Source organism: Mytilus californianus, unplaced genomic scaffold, assembly GCF_021869535.1.
Source record: "Mytilus californianus isolate M0D057914Y unplaced genomic scaffold, xbMytCali1.0.p SCAF_13, whole genome shotgun sequence".
NCBI lineage: Eukaryota > Metazoa > Mollusca > Bivalvia > Mytilida > Mytilidae > Mytilus > Mytilus californianus.
This window is the reverse complement of record NW_026262615.1, coordinates 401,390-426,585: the sequence shown is the minus strand read 5'-3', so window position 1 is coordinate 426,585 and position 25,196 is coordinate 401,390. Positions and strand designations below refer to the sequence as shown.

Below are 25,196 nucleotides of genomic sequence, written 5' to 3'. Positions count from 1 at the left end.
TTCATAGCTAGCTAAACCTCTCACTTGTATGACAGTCGCATAAAATTCCATCATATTGACAACGATGTGTGAACAAAACAAACAGTCGAATACACAAAACAAACAGGCACAACAGGTCTTGGTACCTTCCGATGAACTTTTTTAGAAGAAGAGCGAGACGTTCTTTGACATACCCCTGGTTCATCAACTTTCTGCTCAGACACTGGTGACATTTTACAAAGTCTGAGTAGTTGCTGCATGCTTTTGATTACCGAATAAGTTTGGAAATGTATATCCCATATGCAGGTGAAGTTGGTATATTGCTACTAAGGTGGGGGAAATTGATAATTTCAAAATTAAAATCGTATCGTTTGTCATAGATTCTAGTACTGAGATGACCGTGTTTGTCAAATTCGAGGTATAGGTCTAAAAATGAGGCGGAGGAAGCCGTGTCTGTTGTTTTGTTTAATTTCTAGTTCTGGGTGATATATTAATAGAACCCAATCAGAAAAGTTTGGATTGTTAATGGAAAGAACATCATCAATATATCTGAATGTGAAATTAAATGACCTGGCTTCTTTGATCTTATTGTTTTTGACAAGTGTCTGAAGGAACTCCGATTCATATGAAAAAAAGAAGAGGTCGGCAAGGAGAGGCACACAGTTCGTTTTCATAGGAATGCCGGCAATTTGTTGAAAAAGTCTACCTCCAAATTCAACAAATGTTGTCTATAACATGTATAAGAAACTCCAGCATACTGATCACTTGTTCCTCTGTGTATCATGTTTTACCTTTTTGTTCACTATTAACAAAACATATTTTGATCGTCGAGTTGTCTTTACTGATAATGAAAAAGACGATATTCAATAAACCTGACCTTGTATCTTAAATCTTTCAACGATCTAAATGTATAGCTTTCCTTACGGGTTCGTATGGGAGATCTAGATGTATGATAACAACACAATGCTTTTTATTTACCGTTTAGCTTATGAAATTCAGACAGAGGATTTTTACCACCACATTTTCATGATAAATTTGATACTTCTAATTATTCGAACGAACAGTGCTCTTTCATAACAACGTGTATGAATAAGAAAATCACTTTTGTTTGTATGTCTTAACATTTTTGTCGTAGGGTTAATCTTTCGATGAAGTCGTCTTTACATTGGTGCTATTAATAAAAGAATGGTTGACCAGTTTGGAATAATTGGAAATATGGAAATAAATGGGAATAGTTTTCTCGAAGATATGAACATGAACGACAGTCGTATCACTAGGAATAGTGTTCTCGAACATCTTAACATGAACGACAATCGTATCACTAGCCTAAAACCTCCGAGTTATGGTACGGATGCTGCAGCAGATGAACGACAGTATAAGTTAAACCGAAGCATTACAATCAGAGTGTGAGAAACTAAAAAAAGGATTTAAAACAAATAGAGAAAGAATATAATGCAATCATCAAAAGACTTTAGAAAAAAGTGGATACATCTGAATCCAGACTACAACAAGAACTCAAGGAAAAAGTAGATAAATTTGAAACCATTTTAGAACAAAATATCGATACTTTGGAGGAACGTTCATTACTAATGCAAGGTATCACCAATGCTGCTTTCGGAAAAAAATGCATTGCTGAAACAGAAGGAAAATCAGACTGTGGTAAGACACCATTACTCAACAACTTTTTCCTTAAATATAAATGTTTAATACTATTGTTTGCATGTGTTTGGATAATCACCCATCTATCAACTGTCGGAATACGCATTGGGAAAAGGGTTCACAAAAGAGGTTATCCGGTAAAAAATAATGTCCTCTCTCTTGGATCTGTGTCGCAGGAAATTTATCTCTACCTCAACAACGAAGTGGTAAAGATGCCTTCTTCTATGAACAAGGAAACGATGTACACCAGACCCAAAGAAAATTGATCCTCATCGTAAGAACTTTTTTAGATTTTAGATTTTATTGTACACTCATTCATGGTATTGATATCGATAACTGGAATTTGGAAAAACCTACCATCGACACAAACCTCTAGAACCACCATGTAGTGCACAACGAGACATCAATGCACTCAGCTGTGTCAACCGATCCAAGACCTAAGCCGTATACACTTTTAATAAACTTAATACAGACATTGATTTGTTCGAAAAACATCTTATAGTTAGTCGAAAGGAAAAACAAGTCAAAGAGATTAATTTAATTCAATTTAATGAGAAAACAATGTAACCATGTGTTACGTTGGTAGCATATATATAATAACTAAGAGACAAGCCATGTGAACTGGTTAACATACTTTAATATAATGCTAGAGCTAAGTAATCAACACAAATACATATTGCAATACGATGCGCCCTTATCTGCTATGTCTATCAACAAAACACGTGCGTGAACTCTGAACTGTATAAATATTTATGAATGAATGAAAGTTACAATATTACACCAACAGTCCATGTTTGTAACGAATGACAATATATATTCTGTATATTCTATAGTTGATTTTACTAAATGTTATTATTCTATAGGTTATGGTTTTACTAAAAGTTATTCTTTTCGCTTTGTAAACAACACCGTGGTAAAATTCTCGATATATCTATACTCGCAGACTCCGAGATGTACATAATAATGGCTGTTAAAATATACCTCCCACGTAAATCCACATGTACCGTAACCTATGTCGATTTCGCTGTGTTAAAAATTACAATTGAAAAAAACCTACAGAACCTTTATTATTATTCTGAGGCATAACAAAAAGAAATTAATGCTTTAGAGATCGGAAAAATGTACAAAATAAAAATAAATTAAAACTCCGCGAAATTCCATTAATGTTTTTGGCGCATTAACGTCATTTCAAAACATGACGTCATGCGAATGAAAACGCCAAAGCTAAAGGTTTTTTTTATTGCGTTTACCTTCTAAACGCTTATAATATTGCATTAAAATAAACTTTTCAGGTAGGTGTTGCTTTTTTTCTATTCTATTGCATTATTAACATACTGATTTCAGCAAGTCAACATGGCGGCTCCTTGGTTACAAAATGTCAACAGTGAATTTGACGGTAGCTTACGAGAAAAAAATTTGAATTAAAAATGGCAAATGTTGGGTTTGAGAATTAAAAGAATTAATCACATTTTTTTCTAGCGGTTATTTAAGAAATGATTCATGCAAGCTACAGATTTATTATTTTTTTTTACATTTATCTAACAGTGGGTGAAATAGAACAGCCACACACACAGCATCCCCACCCTCGCTTCAGTTTTTTAATGATCGTATTTGTCCTATTAGAATCGAAATAATTCATGGAAGCCACAGATTTGTTGTAAATTTATGGCTTCCATAAATTATTTCTTAATTATTCTATATAATTTATGGCTTCCATGAATTATTTCTTAATTATTCTATATGTTATGATTTTACTAAATGTAATGACAGTATTAAGATTCAAAGAATACAAAAAACATCAGTTAGATCGAAAGGTTAGTCCATATGCATTACCCCCATTGTTTGAACGTCTTTTTAAATGCTATCGAACGTTCATCGTTTATCGTTCTTTGTTTATCGTTCAACATTCATCGTTCATAGTGTAACGTTCAATGTTCAACGTTAATCGTCGTCGTTCATCGGTCATCATTCAAAGTTTCATCTCTCTAAATAAATGACATTCATCAGCATCACCGATCCTAAATAACGTGAAGCTCTTGCTAAGGAGTTACACAATATCAAGCGTAGTTTTCAATATAGCAATGTAGCAACTTACAACAACGACTGAATAAACAAGGATTAAGTGGTGCATGATCTTAAACAGTTTTTTAAACGCTTCGTAGAAGCACAAGAGAAAACGGCTTCTAAGATCACTTAGACGATTGAAGATCTCCGACCACTACATGCAATGCATCCTCGTCCTCCACTTATTGAACCACCTATAAACATTAATAACGTTGGTCCGCTAGCAGCACATAATTTACACCTCATAAAGATGACCATACCTTTGGTTTACTTTCTGAATACAAATGTTTTTCATCGGGAATGCACAGGCCATGATCGATGAAGATGATATCTGTGTAAATGGAGTAAGATATAAAAGAACCCACGGTTTATGGGACCTCGTGGTGATGAAGCAACCCACGGATTATGACCCTGTTGATTTGGTGCACTATGGTGAGATCTTAAAAAACACCGCTGCCATTTACGACGGCAACTCAGTCTTCTCCAGAACTTCTGAAGCTAGTAAGACTTAAAAATGGAACAATATCGTCTCAAGTATCTCTAAGCATAGATAAATATGACAATTGACTCCAACAACTCATATATCCATCCTCAGACTTTGATCAACTCTTAGATCGATTAGAGATGTGTGCAGCTTCTCATCAAGCTAGGAAAAGTGGTGTACGAAATGAGATCATAGCCATCCTCGCCACCATGAAAAAGAATGGTTTATCAACAATTAGGAATATAAACAGATTGATCGCAAACTTCTATAAATAATTGTTTTACATAAAGAAGGATAACAATGTAATTATATGATTGGTTGTAGTTGTCTGTTTGACACTTATCACTAATTTAGCTGGAAGCATGTTTACCTCTTCTATCGCAAAACATTAGGGAGTAAAGCCATGATTGCTTCCACTAATGCAGCTCTCAAATGTATTGAAAAAGGAGCAAGGCTGTGAAGCATGTGGTTCAAAAAGACTCTTCATCAGCAAACCCGTATGAACAACGTCTCATTTAAAAGCAAAACATTGAACAATATAATCTCAGGCAGTTGTAATACAACCATTCACGACTACGTCAATCGCTATAATTGAATGAATGATATACTTCGTATCATAGAAGGTTTGTCTTTTGATGAAAGTATTCAAAAATATCAAGTCCATGAATACGAACCGCAAACTGGAGCATCCTTAAATAGTTCAGGTGCTGAAATAAGAATCAACATCGAAACTCAATATCTGTTTGTCCATCCGTCTGAGAGTTGTCTTTTGGTGCTGAGACTTCTGAAAAACGGCGACATAGATGCAGATCTGGTATTCTTTGTCCACTAGAGTACCATTTATCTCTTCAAATGAATCGGTTATTAATTGTACGGTCAGCAGATTGAATACCTCAATGATTCAGGTATGGCGAATAATATAGTGGGGTGTCGGCGTATTCAGACGACTCTAGGAAATCGCGAGGTCTCAGCCAATTGTGGGATAAAGATTCTACGACTGACACCGAGGCTTATAACACTGATTTAGCAGCTAGACATTGTTACATTACCACAAAGCCTTCAACGAAATGAATGTTTTCATTCGCCATACCTTTAAAACACAGTTTTGGTTTCGCAGAGGATTATGACAAGATCGTGTATGGATTCAAACATTGACGCAAACTCGTGCGAGACTCTGATGCAAACCAGTGTTAAGAGTAGCAGCGGCAGATCCAGCAAAGATATTATAACGTAAACTATCCTGGTTGGTTCTTCACGTGGTCCCCTCTGGGGAAAACAAGATGAAACTATACAAAACATTCCAAAGCAAAACTGAACTCAACTGAGACAGTGCGATTCCATATTTGTTTCACAGAAGAGACTTCACTTGGCGGTTATCTGCCTGAGTGAACTGAAGAAGCCCAGATACATCATCGCTGTCTTTCATCAAACTGATAAAAGTAACGTCCAAACCCATAACACAGCCGTGTTCGACAATGTCGATTACAAAATATTCATGTCAACTTGAATCATAATCTAATATGGTGTACTTTGAAGCCATGTTTTGTAAAACGTTCTTCAACATAGATCAACTTGTTCGAAAAAGTAACATTAATCTTTTAGACTGTATTCGTCATCGATGTGAGTCACCAGTCTGAGAAGTTTTAAGAGCCTGCTGTTGAAATTAAAATCAACGCAAAATTCGGGCACATTGTTCCAGCGATCACTAAAGCCTTTGCATTGGTGATCTCAGATAGAGTCTTACAATTCTATTCTGATGGAAAAAAAGATGAACGTATTGTTCTATTGTATTTTTATAAATTGAAAATAGATAATCAAAACAAATCATTGAAAATACAGCAATTGAGAATGCGTATCTTCCATTGTATCTGCTAGCATTAGTAAAAGCAATACCCGATTCAATCCACCCATTCATTAAAAAATGGAAAGAGTTATGAAATGGCTGTGGTAAATCTGGGGACTTACTACTCTTTCTAAAATATTCATGCAGGAAACAACACTTTTCGTTATTTGTCTGATAATGGTAATACCTGGTTAAGTATTGTACTAAATACTGGCTCTTAATCTATCGAAAACACCAATGACGTGTTACAAAGAAATGTACAAATCAACAAATTAACACCTCACAAAAATCCATTTCGGTGTTAATCACAGTACACTGAGGTGATAATACTCAGTTAAATAATAAAAAAAACTTTCACAAAACACCACTACCAAACAATTTCTAATCCACCAAAACACCAGATCAGAAATTAAATCTTTGTTCTTACTTTCTGACAAGATCGTATGGGAATACTCCTGTTTGGTCTTTTTACTTATTCAAAAACTCGTACTTCTCACAAAGTCTCCTTCCAAATTTTTCAAAGAAAGTATTTACTTTTACCAAACTTACCATCTACTTCTATCACTTCTAATATTTGATAAATTACTGAGGTGGGGAGTTCCTTCCATTTTAAAGTTTCTTGATTTTGCTCCTGTACATTTTCTTCATAAACGTTGTCATTTATAAAATCATTTTGTAAGAAAGCCATATTAGTTGTCATTTACAAAATCATCTTGTAAGAAAGCCATATTATTATTTGATACTTATACCATCACATTCTTTTAAAGTGTTGTTTCATAAATAGACCCTTCGTCTAAAAAAACAAACTGTGGAGGAGGACTAGGACGACGGTTGCGTATTCCAAAGGTAAATTCATTATTATCACTGTTTTCTAAATAGGCAACTAACTGCCCAATCATATTAAAAACAGATAATTTAGTGGTTATATATTAATAAAAACATCTTAAGTACGTTTGAATCTTATGCAACATTTGGGTTTATAGACATATCTGAAAACTGGCTGCTAGCAAAGTGGCTGCTAGCGAGTGACTGCTAGCTTGAGCCTGGTATCAAAATAATACCATAGTAACTCTGAATGGTCCCGACATTACTAAATGTGAAAGAATTCAATCGAGAAAACCAACGACAAGACTGTAACGTATCACAGCATCATCACATCGTTCCTCATATCATAATAACAATAAAATAAAAAATAAAAGTGGATATACCAACGAGATGGTCAAATAATTACGGCAGTTTGTTGAAGAGACCACGACATTTTTATTTATCAAATGATGGTTTAAGAAAGCAGACCTTGTTTTTTTGTTTGTTTTTTTGTTTGTTTTTTTTTTGTTTTTTTTTAGATGTTGTCCTTTGGTACCCAGAGTCAGGCGTCTCAGTTATATCTTTGACAGATAGAAGTAAAATGTTTTGGCCAATCTTATCCCGATTATTACAAAATAAATAATCTAAGCTTCATGAGGGGTCTTAGAAATAAGAACTTAAACGAAAGGATAAAATTGCACAAACAGAGCATTTTAATCTGGATTATTCAAAATTGAACTTTGCTGTTCCAAGCTAAGCAAGTTTGTCTTCTTTAACAACAGTTCTTCCAAAATTAATACAACTTTGAATAATAAAAGAGTTCTAACATCTCTATATCTATTTTTTATTGGCCTACTTCTACACCGAACTTTATTAGTAACTGACGACTTTTAAAGTTTTTTTTAAATTCTTCCGTAACATTCTAATCTGACTTAGTTTCAGTTGTCAACAATCAAACTGTAGTATGCAGATAACCCATTTAATACTCTTCTTTATTAAATATGAATGGGAAATTATTCTCATAACAAGAACTTGTATTTAATTAAAGAAAGTTTGCATTTTCGTTAAAAAGTGACTGTTTCATGTTAAGTTGTTTTTTTTAATATTAAAATAGTTGAGGGAAAATGGCCAGGTGGTTAAGACCTAAGGATGTTATTTGGTGTTTTAAGAGTATATTTTATCTGTTGTTTGACTATATGGCAAATCTGCAATTGTTATATGTACTTCAATTCTCAATTTTACTTGCTGTATGACTTACACATTGTTACAAATCTTATTTTAATATGGATGATATAACAGTAGACTGATTATCGACAATGTAAAGCGTTCCAAATTCACCTCACATCACTGGATTTATCCTCATAATGAACATCATAAAATAAACATATCTCAGACATTGTAAAGCGTTCCAAATTCGCCCCACATCACTGGATTTACCCTCATAATGAACATCATAAAATAAACATTTCGGATTATTGAGCGATCCTTAGGGAAAGATGCACACACGAGCTAACAGTTCACTTGCATCATGTCGAACCAATGCGTATATATATCGCGGTAGTTTTGGTGGATGGATCTGTATTCTGTGTTAATCATCATACCAAATCTCAGATGAAAGCGAATTGATATATTTTGAAAACCAAAGATATAAATGTACAAGAACAGGCAACAGTTTTCTATATGTCATTTGAAATCACAATAGATCACACTGAAATTTCAGACGTAAAAAACGTCGACATATCAGTGCCTTAACAATATTCTGAGTTTCGAGTCCATCAGTGCTTGCTCCTGCTCGTAAATACTATTTGCTTAACATTAAAGGAGCAAATGCACATTTTTACAATCTCTGGTTTGACACGATTTGTGACAGAACTAACGAACCAAATACTCGCTTTAGTCACGCTACAACGGCTTTCACTTATTTGATGATACATGCAAAACTTCAATGCATTATTTGATTATTTTATCCGATTAAGAAAGTCAATGGACAAACAATCTCCAATCAAGGAAAATACTCATTGTTTCTCTTAGCATTGTCTTTAAGTTGTCATGAGTGGATTAACATGTACATGTATTACTTATATTGATTAAAGAAACAATGCTTTAAGTGTTTCTCTCCATCTTTAAGAATACTCACGGAAAGGTCAAGTGTGGAATGAAAAAAACTAAGAAAGTCTATAAAGTTCACAATAAAGCAAGTCAGGTATGTAAATCATTGAAACATTTATACAAATTCTTGTGATTTTTCAAGCAACTCTATGATAGTTTTTAAAAAATATTCACGTTGCTTGGTCTTTTTTTCACAGTAAGATAACACAAAAAATTGATTGAAAAAAGAAGTGTCTGTCGTCGCCATTTTCTAAGTCTGTTTTGGAATTTATAAATTACCTAGCAAGAGCAATGTTAAAACAAAAGACGAAAATGTACATGCAAAAAATACATTTTCATAGAACAAAGACATAACGTCTTGTATGGATCAGTCGTCTTCCTCATCTATGATTACTTTGGCGAACGGTAATATATTTTTTACCTACTGTCACTTACCGTCATATGCATGAAAATTTTAACACAAGGATCCTGCTTTTCACACAAATACGACTTCATTATGTATAAAAATAAGAAGATGTGGTATGGTTGCCAAGGAGACAGCTCTCCAAAAGAGACCAAAATGACACAGAAATTACAAATTTAGTTCACCGTACGGCCTTCAACATTAAGTAAAACCCATATCGCATAGTCAGCTATACAATGCCCCGAAATTTGCTCGCATTACAACTATTTCTTTTTGCAAAGTGGTGTATTTTGAATTATTTGAAATGTTTGTTGTTCAGTATAATAAAACATTTAATGACTATAATAGCAAGTTTGTTGTCCCTTCGATATCAACGTCAACAATTGTGCTTGATTTTCATATGATGAAAACATAATCTTTCAATCAGTTTAATTGAGGTCTGGAGTTGGCATGTCAGTAACTGCTAGTAGTCCTGTGTTAATGTATGTATCATTGTCATTTTGCTTAGTTTCTTTTGTTACCTATTCTGACATTGTAGGATTTTTAATTTTAGTTCATTTATATGTTTTGGAGTATAGTATGGCGTCCATTATCACTGAACTAGCAAAGATTTTTGTTTAGGGACCAGCTGAAGCACGCCTCTGGGTGTGGATTTTCTCGCTGTGTTGAAGACCCATTGATGACATTCGCCTGTTTTCTGCTCATTGGTCGGGTTGTTGTCTCTTTGACACATTCTCCATTTCCATTATTAATTTTATATATATTACATGTCTTAACAATGTAATTTAAACACACTATTTAGTATGTAAATATCAAAAATATTCCAATGCAATCAAAAATAAACGCAATATTTCGCTGGAAAAACTTGCTTCATGGGATTTCCATCTATCCAGGTTAAATCCAATGCAGATAAGAAACTTTTGCAGCTTAATGTACATTTTGGTTTAAAAGATATAATTGTGCCTCGTAAAAAAATGTATGACGATCAAACTTTTTTGTTTGATTTACGAAATCCATTGTTAAAGTAAAATAAGTTTGCAACGTTCATTGGCCAATATTACAAAGATATTAAGAAAAAAACACATTATCAAATAAATCGTTATCTCAAACAGCAAATATGATAATGAGGAGATGTGGTTTGATTGCGAATGAGACATCTGCCCACCAAAGTTCAAATGAAGTGGAAGTAAGCAAATATAGACAACCGAACGGACTTCAACAAAGTATAAAACCAATACAAATACATAGTCGGTTATAAAGTATGGGCACATAAATAGCCCCGTCATATTCCAACATAAGAAGAGGAAATAATAATCTTCAACATTAATATGCATGTGGCTTTCTTTGTGTGATTCTAATTCTTTAAGTTATTTGCAGTGGTAGTGCATTTCAGCTTCATGACTTAATTGTTTTTGTGCTATGTAGAATTATTGAAAATCCATGAGATGTTCTCACTGTTTCAGTATATTTTGCTTATTTCTATTGCATTTCTAACTAAATTTGCAGTACATTTCATTTGTACTATTTTTTTTTCTGATTCCTCTGAAAAGTGATTTGCAAAAAAAACGGGAACGTGACTTAATTATCCGAAACTCACCAAGGTGTAAGAGAACACAATGAAACTTTTACAGGTAGAAAAAGGATTTCAATAATGGCTATTTAATTTCAAGAAATTGTGTTTCCTCAAAAAATTGTTTTAAAGGGGAAAACATACAATAAAGTTGCTAGTATCTTGGAGTGAAGCATATTTTCCTTAGAAAACAAAATTTATTTGCATTGTATATGTATATATGTAGTAATGTTTACCTTTTATAATGCTAATATAATATAATTTATCTATTTTTACAAAAATAAGTTACATTTGATCAAATAATTTATATGTTGCATAATCAATACATGAACATTCCACATTTCCAATCTCAATTTTATGAAGTTTTATGCTAATGACATTGAACAAACTTTTAAGGATAATGTTCATGTTTGATTTTTTCTAATTTCTTTTCATTTATTAAAAACAATGATGTGTTATATTATATTTGGTCACAATTAATAATATCATACATGAAATTCACTACTTTATTGAAGACAAGAATCTCAAATTTGATGAAAAAATCCTGATTTTCATTGTTTTTCAAATTAAATTAGTGAATTTACTCATTCTAATTTTCAAAACCATATGATTATTGAATGTCTTGATATTTTCTCTGGATAATAACAAATTTTGCTAGAAAAATCGCGGAATAGTAATTTTTTGTCGAGCCTGCGACTTTTGTCGCAGAAAGCTCGACATAGGGATAGTGATCCGGTGGCGGCGGCGTTAACTAACTTCTTAAAAGCTTAATATTTCAGAAGGTAGAAGACCTGTATGCTTCATACGTTGTATATAGATGCCTTATGATATGAAGTTTCCGTCTGTCATGTGTCCACTGTCCTTGACCTCATTTTCATGGTTCAGTGACTACTTGAAAAAAGTTAAGATTTTTTTAATGTTAATTTCTTTCTTATTATGAGTAATAGGATAACTATATTTGGTATGTGCGTACCTTGCAAGGTCCTCATGCCTGTCAGACAGCTTTCACTTGACCTCGACCTCATTTCATGGATCAATGAACAAGGTTAAGTTTTCGTGGTCAAGTCCATATCTCAGATACTATAAGCAATAGGTCTACTATATTTGGTGTATGTAATGATTGTAAGGTGTACATGTCCAGCTGGCAGGTGTCATCTGACCTTGACCTCATTTTCATGGTTCAGGGGTCATAGTTTAGTTTTTGTGTTTTTGTCTGTTTTTCTAATACTGGATGCAGTAGGTCAAATATATTTGGTGTATGGAAATATTGTACGCTGTACATGTCAGTCTGGCAAGTTTTATTTGACCTTGATCTCATTTTCAGGGTTCATTGCTCAATGTTAAGTTTTTGTGTTTTGGTCTGTTTTTCTAATAATGTATGCAGTAGGTGAACTGTATTTGGTGTATGGCAATATTTTACGATGGATAGGTCAGTCTGGCAGGTTTTATTTGACCTTGACCTCATTTTCACGGTTCATTGCTCAATGTTAAGTTTTTGTGTTTTGATCTGTTTTTCTTAAACTTTAAGCAATAGGTCAACTATATTTGACGTATGAATGATTGTAAGGTGTATATGTCTATCTGGCAGGTATCATCTGACCTTCACCTCAGTTTTCCTGGTTAACTTTGTTTCTTAGATACTTTAACATGTTTAAGCAATATGTCAACTATATTTGATGCATGGAATGATTTTAAGGTTTACATGTCTGTCTGGCAGGGTTCATCTGACCTTAACTTCATGTTCATGGTTCATTGGTCAGTATAGAATTTCAATGGTTAGGACTGTTTCTTTTATACTGTAAGCAATAGGTCATCTATGTTCTGTGTATGAAATGATTGTATTAAAGGTGTACATGTATTTCCGGCTTGGTTTATCTGACCTTGACCTCATTTTTCTTGGATCATAAATGTTAATGTGATACTTGTAGTAAAACTTTATAAGTAGGTCTATCAACATAAAATCAATGGTCAGTAAAGTAGGCGAGAAATTTCAGCGTGTGCACTCTTGTTTATATTTGGAATTCGGAGGCCATTAAAGTTTTCTAAAACCTGCAAAATAGTCTCAATAATTAGATATTTTCCCCTTTCCAAAATTCGAGTTGCTTATATATGTGTCAGTAGATCTTACCTTATACTTTTTATGTGAAAATAGTTTATTGATATTAAGGTCAATAAAATATGATTATTACATCACAAAAATACCAGTTTTTGACTATTTTGTCTCTTTCCAATTAAGTTGAGATGGCAAAATTTGTGGCTGTGTGTTGTCATGGCAACAGCATACATTTTGTTCTGATGTTATGCAGAAAAGAGTGGAAGGACAGATTGAGGCAGTTGCCTCCCCTCTCCCGCTGACATTTGATTTGTCGCGCCGCGGTTTACATTTCTCTGTTTCTTTTTTACTACGACAATTTTGAGGACTGTCGTTCGCGTTCTTTCGAGGCCTCCTGGCGAATAAAACAAAGATCTCCATATATGTTTATTTCGAGTCCAACCATAAGAACAATGCTTGGTCCCTTAGGGTTTCCTATTTCAAACCTTAATAACACGTGCTGATTGGGATCGCTTTATTCACCAATCAAAATACCTTTTAGAATAATTAATTTTATGAGAACAGTTTCTATTGGTTAGATCTCTCTTATCTAATTTATATTTTTACATAATTTGGGGTTACTATTTTAAATTACTTAATACAATGTTTTACCACCATTAGGGGAAATCCGATTAATTGTTTAAATATAATTCTTGGTGAACAATAGAAAAAGAATAAGACATATTTACTAAAGGAAATACCTCTAAGAGTTTTTACTGTCAAACCATATTTATATTCTGAGTGTCAAGTTTAGTCAAAAAGGAAGAATTTCACATCACATACTTATATATTAAAAGTTACATAACATTATAAACTCTCTAATTATATCTTTTTATACAAAAACCTTTATACAAGAATTAATTATGTTCTACAATTACATGGACGATTCACTTAGTTTGATATGAAATATTAAAATTTATTTCTTTTAATATTTTACCTCAATTTACCATCATTATACTAATTTAATTAATTTTTACTCTAAATAGACATAAATAATTTAAGTCCAACTTATAATGCAAATATGACATGAATCTGAAAGTATGAGTGGCCATTCATATTCCATTATCCTTTGATGCTTACAGAGAATGACTCAATTAACTGTAAAACTTTGTTTTTGATTTAGAAACATTTTTTTTTATTCACACTCAATAACAGCGACGTTACGCACAATACTGGGCTCTCGGTCATAAAACTTTACTCAGTACTCGGAGTACAAAATTTGTGCTCGAAACACCAAATCCATGATTTTGATTGGTTGATTCTGAGTCTGAGTACGAAAATCGTGCTCGAAATTCTTATGACCGCAAAACGTCAATATTACATGAAGTTGACGACTTAACTTTGATTTATAATACGGGCAATGCTAACACTATGATAAGAAAACACTAAAATACAAAATAACACCTATATTTGTGACTATTTTAATTCATTTATACATTGTAAAATGCTGAGATGAATGTGTTAATGAAATTGAATATTTCTTGTGGCGTCAATTTCGGAACATATATAAACTATCGATTCTGTTGGAACATTTGCCTTTATTTATACAAGTTTATAAGATAGTGGTGATGATAAAATTGAGAATGGAAATGGGGAATGTGTCAAAGAGACAACAACCCGACCATAGAGCAGACAACAGCCGAAGGCCACCAATGGGTCTTCAATGCAGCGAGAAACTCCCGCACCCGAAGGCTGGCCCCTAAACAAATATGTATACTACTTCAGTGATAATGGACGTCATACTAAACTCCAAATTATACACAAGAAACTAAAATTAAAAATGATACAAGACTAACAAAGGCCAGAGGCTCCTGACTTGGGACAGGCGCAAAAATGCGGCGGGGTTAAACATGTTTTTTGAGATCTCAACCCTCCCCCTATACCTCTAGCCAATGTAGAAAAAACAAACGTACAACAGTACGCACAGTAAAGCTCAGTTCAAGAGAAGTCCGAGTCCGATGTCAAAATAGGAAACAAAAGAAAATAAACAAAATGACAATAACACATAAATAACAACAGACTACTAACAGTTACTGACATGCCAGCTCCAGACCTCAATTAAACTGTTTGAAAGATTATGTTTTCATCATATGAATATCAGGCACAATCCCTCCTGTTAGGGGTTTAGTATTATACCATCATAAAATATATGAGAAGAACATAACCCGTGTCATGCCAACAACTGGTTTTAGAATAAATATGTTTAATTCCGATGCAAAGACCCTATAAGTGAATCAATATTAAAGCCAAAATATGCAATCTTTAATGACCTGACAAAGTATCGTAACTATATCCCTTCTTAATAAGTCTGTTTAAAGGTTTTGTTAGCTTTTGAGGTGAATACTGACATTTTTGTGCTTTGTAAAGAATATTACCATAAAAGATTGGATGTGAAATACCCGAACGTATAAGATGTCTGCATGTTGAGTTATATTTACGAATGATGTCTTTATACCGATGATAAAATTTAGTAAATGTTTTGACTAGTTTATGATATCGAAAACCCTGGTGTAATAATTTTTCAGTAATACATAAATTTCTCTCGCTAAAATCTAATACGTTGTTACATACACGAGGGAATCGTACAAGTTGAGATATGTAAACACCATAAGATGGTGACAAGGGAACGTCACCATCTAAAAATGGATAATTAACGATAGGAAATGAAAAATCATCTCTTTTATCATAAATTTTTGTATTAAGCTTCCCGTTAATGATATAGATATCAAGATCGAGGAAAGGACAGTGGTCAATGTTAGTATTAGCTTTATTTAAAGTAAGTTCAACAGGATAAATTTCTTTAGTATAAATACTGAAGTCGTCATTATTGAGAGCCAATATATCATCCAAATATCTAAAAGTATTGTTAAATTTTTGTATCAGATGTTGTTTCGATAGGTCTTTGCTGATTTTAGTCATGAATTGTAACTCATAACAATACAAAAAAAGGTCCGCAATAAGTGGTGCACAGTTAGTCCCCATTGGAATTCCGATAACTTGACGATATACGGAATCTCCAAAGCGAACAAAAATGTTATCAAGTAAAAATTCAAGGGCAGATATAGTATCAAAGCATGTCCAATTGACATAGCTCTTTTGTTTATTGCTACTAAAAAATGACCTAAAAGAGTTTGAACATATGTATTCGCATTCCGACTTTTTAAATGCCCATTTAATTAGGTGTGTGAATTTTTTCTTTATAAGAATATGAGGCAAAGTGGTATATAGGGTAGAAAAATCAAAACTTTGAACAGATTCAAAATCACCAATATATGCATGCAATTTATCAAGTACTTCCAACGAGTTTTTGACACTCCAAAAGTAGTTAATTCCACTATTTTCAAAGGCCTTATTTGAACAATTTATTATCAGGTTTTTGATTGTATTATCATAATACAATCCACTGATAACACTTGTCCCAGTTGACAATATGGAGCCCCTCTAATTTGTTGTGTCGACACCAAGAACGTGAGGACAATCAATAACTTTTATTAGGTAGTAATCATTGTCCGGGTCATCTGTGTAAACGGCAATGACTTGTCCTGAAGAGACCAAGTCAGATAATTCGTCCCTCTCAATTTCGGGGTTTATGTCTTCATTGTTATCAACTACTCTCGGGGTTTCATTAATCATTTTTACTTTCGTAAAACTCCCTGTGTTTGAAATGTTTTCACATTCTTCATAAATATGATTGGCACATTTGTCACAAGAAAAAACATGATAGTTCCCTGATTAAAATATCACCACGGTTATCCCTAACAATAACTTGGTGTACAAATCTTATGTTTGATACAGGTTTGTAAGATAGGTTTGTCTCCCTCGGGATTGTTTCCACAAATCTTATGTTTGATACAGGTTTGTAAGATAGGTTTGTCTCCCTCGGGATTGTTTCCACAAATCTTATGTTTGTTACAGGTTTGTAAGATAGGTTTGTATCCCTCGGGATTGTTTCCACAAATCTTATGTTTGATACAGGTTTGTAAGATAGGTTTGTATCCCTCGGGATTGTTTCCACAAATCTTATGTTTGATACAGGTTTGTAAGATAGGTTTGTCTCCCTCGGGATTGTTTCCACAAATCTTATGTTTGATACAGGTTTGTAAGATAGGTTTGTATCCCTCGGGATTGTTTCCACAAATCTTATGTTTGATACAGGTTTGTAAGATAGGTTTGTATCCCTCGGGATTGTTTCCACAAATCTTATGTTTGATACAGGTTTGTAAGATAGGTTTGTCTCCCTCGGGATTGTTTCCACAAATCTTATGTTTGATACAGGTTTGTAAGATAGGTTTGTCTCCCTCGGGATTGTTTCCACAAATCTTATGTTTGTTACAGGTTTGTAAGATAGATTTGTATCCCTCGGGATTGTTTCCACAAATCTTATGTTTGATACAGGTCTGTAAGATAGGTTTGTATCCCTCGGGATTGTTTCCACAAATCTTATGTTTGATACAGGTTTGTAAGATAGGTTTGTCTCCCTCGGGATTGTTTCCACAAATCTTATGTTTGATACAGGTTTGTAAGATAGGTTTGTATCCCTCGGGATTGTTTCCACAAATCTTATGTTTGATACAGGTTTGTAAGATAGGTTTGTCTCCCTCGGGATTGTTTCCACAAATCTTATGTTTGATACAGGTTTGTAAGATAGGTTTGTCTCCCTCGGGATTGTTTCCACAAATCTTATGTTTGATACAGGTTTGTAAGATAGGTTTGTATCCCTCGGGATTGTTTCCACAAATCTTATGTTTGATACAGGTTTGTAAGATAGATTTGTCTCCCTCGGGATTGTTTCCACAAATCTTATGTTTGTTACAGGTTTGTAAGATAGGTTTGTTTCCCTCGGGATTGTTTCCACAAATCTTATGTTTGATACAGGTTTGTAAGATAGGTTTGTCTCCCTCGGGATTGTTTCCACAAATCTTATGTTTGATACAGGTTTGTAAGATAGGTTTGTCTCCCTCGGGATTGTTTCCACAAATCTTATGTTTGATACAGGTTTGTAAGATAGGTTTGTATCATTCGGGATTGTTTCCACAAATCTTATGTTTGATACAGGTTTGTAAGATAGGTTTGTCTCCCTCGGGATTGTTTCCACAAATCTTATGTTTGATACAGGTTTGTAAGATAGGTTTGTATCCCTCGGGATTGTTTCCACAAATCTTATGTTTGTTACAGGTTTGTAAGATAGGTTTGTCTCCCTCGGGATTGTTTCCACAAATCTTATGTTTGATACAGGTTTGTAAGATAGGTTTGTCTCCCTCGGGATTGTTTCCACAAATCTTATGTTTGATACAGGTTTGTAAGATAGGTTTGTATCCCTCGGGATTGTTTCCACAAATCTTATGTTTGATACAGGTTTGTAAGATAGGTTTGTATCCCTCGGGATTGTTTCCACAAATCTTATGTTTGTTACAGGTTTGTAAGATAGGTTTGTCTCCCTCGGGATTGTTTCCACAAATCTTATGTTTGTTACAGGTTTGTAAGATAGGTTTGTCTCCCTCGGGATTGTTTCCACAAATCTTATGTTTGATACAGGTTTGTAAGATAGGTTTGTATCCCTCGGGATTGTTTCCACAAATCTTATGTTTGATACAGGTTTGTAAGATAGATTAGTCTCCCTCGGGATTGTTTCCACAAATCTTATGTTTGATACAGGTTTGTAAGATAGGTTTGTCTCCCTCGGGATTGTTTCCACAAATCTTATGTTTGATACAGGTTTGTAAGATAGGTTTGTCTCCCTCGGGATTGTTTCCACAAATCTTATGTTTGTTACAGGTTTGTAAGATAGGTTTGTCTCCCTCGGGATTGTTTCCACAAAAATCTTATGTTTGATACAGGTTTGTAAGATAGGTTTGTATCCCTCGGGATTGTTTCCACAAATCTTATGTTTGATACAGGTTTGTAAGATAGGTTTGTATCCCTCGGGATTGTTTCCACAAATCTTATGTTTGATACTGGTTTGTAAGATAGGTTTGTCTCCCTCGGGATTGTTTCCACAAATCTTATGTTTGATACAGGTTTGTAAGATAGGTTTGTCTCCCTCAGGATTGTTTCCACAAATCTTATGTTTGTTACAGGTTTGTAAGATAGGTTTGTATCCCTCGGGATTGTTTCCACAAATCTTATGTTTGATACAGGTTTGTAAGATAGGTTTGTCTCCCTCGGGATTGTTTCCACAAATCTTATGTTTGATACAGGTTTGTAAGATAGGTTTGTATCCCTCGGGATTGTTTCCACAAATCTTATGTTTGTTACAGGTTTGTAAGATAGGTTTGTCTCCTTCGGGATTGTTTCCACAAATCTAAATAGTCTTCTTTTACAAACGGATTTGGTTTGTGTCATTTTCATAACGGCAAAATTATATAGATCGGATGCATTTTATATTGTCGCTCGTTCGCGTAAGACGGCTTTATCTGCCTGTCGCTTTAGAAGTCCACCGGCGGCATCCTGGGGGCCTGAAATAATGAGGAAAATTACTTTATTATAATACCTGGACATTTTTTTTTATCTTCAGTTGCTATTTACAAAGACTGTCAATGTTTTAAGATATAAAAGAAATGCGATTTTGACTTGTATAAACATGCATTCAATTTTCTGTTACAACACGAAAAGAGGTATGTCACCCGAGACGAAGTCGAATGTGATGTATGTTTGAGTGTGGTTATCTACCTTATATATGTATGTATGATCCACATGTCTTCTTTGTATTAAATAATGTATTGGTGCTTTCTTTATAGTTATACAAAAAATAACTTTCTAGCTTTAATTGTTGATTCTAGTAGTATATTTGCCTGATTTTCGATCATCAAGATTTATTTTCTGTTTTTCCGTTTACTTATTTTTTCAACTTTGAATAATGATGTGTCTTATCGGTGTTGTTACTTTTCTATTGTGTACGACCACGTATCTCACGGAAGATTCTATTGCTATTTAATATCACCCGCTAAAATAACGACCATTGCCAAGCCAATAATATAGTTCTGTTGACTGAGCTTATTAACGTTAGATGAAAATGCAAACAACGCAAATAGCCTATTATCAAAACATGAAGCGTTATTTGAAAAAATAAAAATATTAAAATGTTAATAATTTCCCCCAAAAAAATATTACCTTTTGCATGTGCGGTTTCAAAATAATTTCGGGTGAAATTGCTGTATCCAAAATCCTTACAAGTCTGGCTTATATCACCAAAGCAGTGGCGACTTTTGTATTGTGCTGCACACCCATCTGTAAAATCGTGCATTGTATCGACCGGGTAAGAGATGGAATTTAAGTACTCTGTTATATTCTTTCGAACTTAATGAACAAAATGTTGATCATGCTGCTAGTCACTACTTATCACAAAAAAATGTTCGGTAATTATTTCAGGAAACTCAGAGGTACTCTCAACATCGTCATATTCAAGTAAAGCGTGGCGATGTATTATTGTTACATGAATAGACACTTCCGTCTTTTACAAATAAGAACTTTGAAGTTCTTTTAAATCCGTACAGTGGTAATTTTCTGAAAAGTCATGTACGCAGACGCAATGATTTTGTGGAAGATCAGTTAGTAGTGTTTGGAATTGTTTGTTTTACCACGTTGCTCTATGCTGATGTTAAGCCTTTTTCAAATGATTTTTACAGAGGATGACCTTGAGGTCACTCCGATGTAATGCTATCGCCTAAATTTCCATTATGCAAATTAGTTTTGGGATTTCAACCGATCTATAAAAATCATTACAAGGGAAAAAAGTGCATTTTTATACCTGCGATTCCGTTCTCCGTTCGTACGATGTTTCATCAAAAAATGGAATCATTTCAGTTGTTGATTTAGTACTGAAAATTTGACTGAATTATCTCCTTATTAAATACGGTTTTATATGTTTAATAGGTGTTTAAGAAAGAGGTCAGGTGCTCATGTTCATTCATAAAATTATCGTTCATTCATGAATTTATCGTAAAATCAAAATCACTACACAGGTCACACAGGTTGTATACGTAGTGTCAAAAGATTACCTGTATAGTATCTAAAAATAGACAAACTTAACTGACTCCCCTTACTGTAGTGTGTGATAACATTTTGTGAGGGAATTCGATGTTTGCTATACCACTATTCATTTCAACGCACTTTATGACGATACCACTTTATCAATATGAATGAAATTTTTTGCAGTGTTTTAAGAAATAATTTTACTTTAAAATCGCGTATCATTTGTGAACTATTAAATGTTTTACAAGGACGAATTTTCTGTATAAAGTCAATAATTGTGTGAACTTTTGAAGCCCAAACTTTTTATAGCCTAATATACACTAATGAAAGATCCGAAAACTATACCCATACAGAACGACATGTTTTTGAAATTGTAGCAAAACTTTTGGTTGACAAATTTTAATTCGTTATTGCATAAATATTAACTTGAAATATCTGTCATTTTCTCCCTACCCAGTTTACCTCTATTACTCATTATGATGTGGACTTGACATTGTTATTGAATCTTATGCAATTTGGTTGGATTAAGTTATTATTAGATTACCTTCAAACTGTTCATGCTTTTTCGTACGAGTATATTGATTAAATCAGAGCGTGCATGAATGTGTACAGAAAATTAAATGACCTGCAAACTGGACACTGGACCAGTCCATATTACGTTTTATCAATGAATAGATTTTTTTTTTATTTCCCAAATTACAGGGCCCATAAAGGGCATAAAATCAGATACAATTGATTTACATAATTGGTAACAACAACAATAATAGCGGCATATAAATAGATATTTAGTATATAAGCATTGGTCAGAATCAGATGAACGAAACTTAAGGTATGAAAGGTAACAATTGCCACTTTTTATCTTTTCACATAATTTTCCACATACACATTAGATAAATTATTTTTGATAGCCTATTGCGGAGAAAAAAGAGATAGTTTACTGTATTAACGTTCTATTCCATTAAATACGCCATTTTTCGAAGATAAATGCAGAAAAACATTTATGAACGGCTACGCCAGGTAAAATTGTTGTTTATCCTAAAAAAAAATACAATTTTCAGTTTCATTAGAATATTATAATAATAATAAATCCCAAATTTATGTAGTCATTAGATAAAGTCCGTATATGTCCGATCTGCCTATTTTTGGACATCAAAAGACAATACGATCGTTTTAAGGTCAATTTCGTCTACCTCACACAATCTTGTTAGGCACTATAATGAAATGGACCTGAAATTTATTTCACATGTTTCCTGAAAATTGATAAATATCAAAGCAACATAGAGCTGTTTGTTCTAGTTCGTATAATGACAATTTAATGTCATGTTTGTTTGTGATGACCCCCTTTTCGGGATTGCATCAGAATTATAGTTATCTCGTATCGCATGAGGATGACACATGTCAACTGAGCAATTATGTTTGGGACTTAGTTTTAAGAAATGATGTCAAAGTAACATTATGAAAATATTTTTAGTAAGCTGAAATATATATTTATGTTTTACATGTTTATGTCTTGTAAGATATTTTATTTTTGTCCCGTTTTTCAACATTAGCGTCTGGAAAGTTGAAATGTTTTAACTGAATGGTTAATTTAAATTAATTATGAAAATGGTTAAAATTAAATCAATAAAGGAAATTATTGCCCAGTTACAAACACTACCAGGGGATAATCCATAATGATTTTTTTTTCAGTTATATGTTTCAGCACATGTATAATTAACCCCAACTTTAGCCTGGTAAACTTGTTGTCTCCTTGTAAAATATAAAACATATTTAAAATGATTTCCTGCTAAAGTCTTATATTGATATAAAGTTAAAACCGTCTTGCTTCTCACTTGTCAACACTCCTGTCCTGTCAGGTTTAATTCTTATATATATGGATGAAAAATAAAAGTCCACAAAACATTAACATGGCAGCAATTGCTTTTACAGCCTTTAAGACTTTGATTTTTTTTTACAGAAGAGTGTCCACCATGCACTTGCATTACACTATAATAATAGTAGAATAGTATGATATACAAATAGATGAAAATTATATATACATGCAACCGTAATATTAATATAATATATAACAACAAACCAGTGTATTCTCTGGAACTATTATTATATAAGTATAATAGTCTAAGGTATACTGATTTGTATCACTACAATATAATAGTTATTACGGTGAGGTTGAATTTCCTGTCATTTATTCATCATCCAAGCACGAACTTGTATAAGAAAAAAAAATCTCTGTAAATTAACCTCAGTTTCAGGTATAGAGATGTGATCTGTTTCTGTGACATGTGCTTTTGACCATCCACAAGAACCTGCGGTCATCCGATGTTCAGTACTTCAGTACTTTGATTATAGTTTGTTCTTATGTAGTACTGTTACACCACTGTCCCAGGTTAGGGGAGGGTTGGGCGCCCGCTAAGATGTTTTACAACACCACATTCTGTATGTGACTGTCCCAAGTCAGGAGCCTGTAATTCAGTGGTTGTCGTTTGTTGTTGTGTTACATATTTGTTTTTCGTTCATTATTTTGTGCATAAATTAGGCCTTTAGTTTTCTCGTTTGAATTGTTTTACATTTGTCATGTTGGGCCTGTTATAGCTGACTATGTGGTGTGGGCTTTGTTCACTGTTGAAGGCCGTACGGTGACCTATAGTTGTTAATTTCTGTGTCATTTGGTCTCTTGTGGAAGGTTGTCTCATTGGCAATCATACCACATCTTCTTTTTTATATCTATGTACTCAGGCGCTTCTGTTATTTTATTCGCCACAATAGAAAGAAGAGTCAATTTCTAGTTGTTCCGGGAAAACTTGGCAATGTTTACTATTTTCCGGCTAGATGGAAGAATAGCCACTATTGTACGTAAGAAGAGACTTAGATTGTATGTAATCCGGAAGATGTTCTGATTATTTTAGTATCCACATTGATTCACACCGCCGCTAGAGTAGTATGTATGTAGTTTCACAGTAACTCTGGCGCCTGGTTTTAATTATTTTAGTACCCACTTCTGATTCACACTGTTACTAGAGTTCTGGGTAGTTTCACAGTAACTCTGATACCGAGTTTTAATTATTTAAGTATCTATATATGATTAACACAGCCGCTAGAGTACTTGTTGGTTTTACTGAGACTCAAATGACTGGTTTTGATTATTTAAGTATCCATATATGATTCACACAGCCGCTAGAGTACTTGTTGGTTTCACAGTGACTCAAATGGCTGGTTTTGACTGTTTAATTATCCATATATGATTCACACGCCCGCTAGAGTACTTGTTGGTTTTATCGTGACTCAAATGACTGGTTTAGATTATTTAAGTACCCATATATGATTCACACGCCCGCTAGAGTACTTGTTGGTTTCACAGTGACTCAAATGACTGGTTTTGATGATTTCAGTATCCATATATGATTCACACGCCCGCTAGAGTACCTGTTGGTTTCACAGTGACTCAAATGACTGGTTTAGATTATTTAATTATCCATATATGATTCACACGCCCGCTAGAGTACTAGTACTAATGGCACAAACTGTGATCCTCTTCTTGTTGACTTGGTCCTTTATTCGTATAAAGGGATAAAATGTACAGGGATAAGATACAAAAGGGGCATTCAAACTCATTAGGATGACAGTGCAATACGAGAACTTATACTTTTACATAAATGGTAAACGTGAAACTCTCAGTATACTTTTTCTGGAGTAGAACTGTCTAAATCTGTTCTATATGGTAGAACTGTCATCATATGTTCTAAGGTAGAACTGTCAGAATCAGTTTTATGGTAGAACAGTTCAAAATGACGCAAATAAGAGCAGCTCTCTGGTGGTGATTTAAAACCGGTGAAGATAGCTGGATTTTTCCTGTAAGTCATATTCTATATTAAAAAGAAAGAATTAAAAAATAGTAAAACTATTTACAGTCTTTTTGTGTATGTTTCAGCTCTGTTCTTTCTCCATGTTTATAATTAATTTGTAAACAAAAATATGTGTAGTTGTATATAATAAAATTCTTGTGTTGATACATTTATTTCATGGCCTATACCAAAGCTAGTTTTTAATCAAATTAGTTCCAATTAGCATAGAAATTATTTTAGAGAATGTATTATCTATTGTTGTATAAACACAGTGTTGGAATCATGATTAAGTTTTCTTTATATCTCGTCCTTATACTGTCATACCATGAGTATATGAAGAGTAGTAGCATCAGCAAACATGTTAATGATTGTTGGC

General features: G+C 33.5%; 1 protein-coding gene across 12 annotated transcripts in view; it reads left to right on the top strand.

Moving 5' to 3' along the window:
- Positions 1–25,196, top strand: part of LOC127722974 (uncharacterized) — a 436,121-nt gene that overhangs the window by 179,724 nt on the left and 231,201 nt on the right. The window lies entirely within an intron of this gene.